Source organism: Triticum aestivum, chromosome 4B (assembly GCF_018294505.1).
Source record: "Triticum aestivum cultivar Chinese Spring chromosome 4B, IWGSC CS RefSeq v2.1, whole genome shotgun sequence".
NCBI classification, from domain to species: Eukaryota; Viridiplantae; Streptophyta; class Magnoliopsida; order Poales; family Poaceae; genus Triticum; species Triticum aestivum.
The window spans coordinates 383003922-383006412 of NC_057804.1; positions in this window are offsets into that span (position 1 = coordinate 383003922).

The window sequence follows — 2491 nt, forward strand, 5'->3', positions numbered from 1 at the left end:
TGTTCAAGCATTATAAGTCCGGTTGCCTTGCTCGCTGTGTTGAGCGCCTCCCTAGATGGACCCAAAAATGGGAACAAGAGTGCTCAAGTTTATCCCGAACACCCCAGCACTCGTGGCATGGGGGCTGAAGCCGACAACTTGCCATCTCTCAGATTTGATAAACAGCCGCACAGAAGGTAATATTTTAAATTAACAAGCGTTGCTTAGCACATATGAACTAAGTTTTCAGCGCACAGGATAACAAAATGCGAGTCTACTCAAAAATTACATCTTTGGAGCACTCCCCCGCAATAGTGCGGGCGCCCTTTAGCACACTCTTATAATACATTTCGGGCGTGCGATGCTCCTTGCCCTCTGGTGGCGGGTCCGTCACAAGCTTCTGGGCATCCATCTTGCCCCAGTGCACCTTTGTGCGGGCAAGGGCCCAACGGGCACCCTCAATACAGGCGGAGTGCTTGATGACTTCAACCCACGGGCACGCATCCACCAGCCGCCGCACCAGGCCGAAGTAGCTCCCAGGCATGGCCTCCTTAGGCCACAGCCGAACTATGAGGCCCTTCATGGCCTGTTCGGCCGCCTTGTGGAGCTCGACCAGCTGCTTCAGCTGGTCGCTAAGGGGCACCGGATGTCTGGCCTCAGCATACTGAGACCAGAATACCTTCTCCGTCGAGCTCCCCTCCTCGACCCAGTAGAATGTGGCAGCATTGGACACACTGCGAGGAAGATCTGCGAACGCTCCTGGAAAGCTCCGAATTCAGGTAAGCAACAGGTAATTAACACTCACATGCTTACTTTGCATGAAAAATGCCTTACCCGCTGCTATTTTCTTCACCGCCTCAATCTCCTGGAGGGCCTTGTAGGCTTCGGCCTTAGCGGCTTTGGCACTCTCAAGAGCCGTTGCAAGCTCAGACTCTCGAGTCTTTGAGTCACGCTCCAGGCTCTCATGTTTTTTCACGAGATCCTGGAGCTCTTGTTGTACCTCCGCCACCCGCGCCTCCTGCTTCTCTCGCTCGGTGCGCTCCGCGGCCGCATTGCGTTCGGCCGCGGCCACCGCCTCTTTCAGGGTCGCCACCTCGTTAGTGGCCCCTGCAATACCCACGTTATCCTTGTCATTCTTTTCGCAACCAAAATCCTTTTCTATAAGGTACAATATTAATAAGGTGTTACTTACCTTCCTTGTCCTCGAGCTGCTTCTTGGCACGGCCGAGCTCGTTCTCGGACCGCTCGAGGTTTTCCTTCAAAGTATTGACCTTCGCAGTCAGTGCGGTAGAGGTCAGCAGCATAGCCTGCAATCACATATTGACATATTTATTATGACTCCTGCGTATATCTTTTTAGATCCTCAGTGCGGCATTTCTTTCCGAACACCGAACCGAGCATCAGGGGCTACTGTCTATGCGGTACCATTTTATACATATTGAAATTCTTACCTCAAAGCCTGTTAGAAGGCTGCTGCAGGCTTCGGTCAGCCCGCTCTTGGCGAGCTGCACCTTCTGAATCACCGCACTCATAATGGTGCGGTGTTCCTCTTCGATGGAGGCGCCATTGAGCGCCTCCAGCAAGCTATCCGGCGCCTCCGGTTGGACGAAGGCTGCCGGCGTCACAGTCTTGCCCTTCTTACGAAGGGGTCGCCCGCCGGACTCCGGAGCCACTGTGGGTTCCGGGGCCGAGTCCGGTGCAAAGTTCGGGAGGTTGTCCTGCAACACCTCCGGGGCCCTCTCCTCCTGTTGGGTCCCTTCCTGGGATCCCACCTCGGCATCATCCGCGTCATGGGGGGTGGAGGCAGTCGGAAGAGAATCCATATCCGACGCACCTAAGGACCCGCTCGATGAAGCGGGAAGATCATCCTTAGGCGGACTGTAGGGTTGTATGCGGCATTAGAAAGACATAATGTGGCGAAAAATAAAAACGTCGAAGTTATTCGGGAGTCCGGATACTTACGATCTCGCCAGGGGCTTGGCCCTTGGAGGCCAGTCCTCGTCGTCGTCGCTGGCGTTGGCGGAGCAGTTCGGGGGAAGAGTTTTTCCCTTCTTGGACCCCTCGGCCTCCCTTGTTGGGGAGGCCTTCCTTTTCTTCCCTCCCCCCGCTGGGGGAGAGGCTTTCTTCTTCTCCTCCTTGCCTTGGTGGGAGGAGTCCGCCTCGGATTCATCATCTGATAGCACCTGAAAATGGGAACTCTTTTGAGTCCCCGTGGCCTTCTTCTTGGCCTTCTTCTCCGGCACCACGTGGGGTGCCGGGGCCAGCAACCCCGTTAGGCGGGCGTCCACTGGGTCCTCTGGCAATGGGGCCGGACAGATAGTCCGTTCGTCCTTCGCCAGCCAGTCCTGTCAAAGGTAAAGGGAGTTTAGATCCGGCATAGAGTCAAACTATAGAAAACAAGTGGCGAAATCACTTACCTCGTCAGCTGGACGCTGCGAGCGGAATCCGCGATCTTCGGTAGCGGATGCGGGAGCCTCAGCGCCTTTGAACAGCACCTTCCAGACATCTTCGT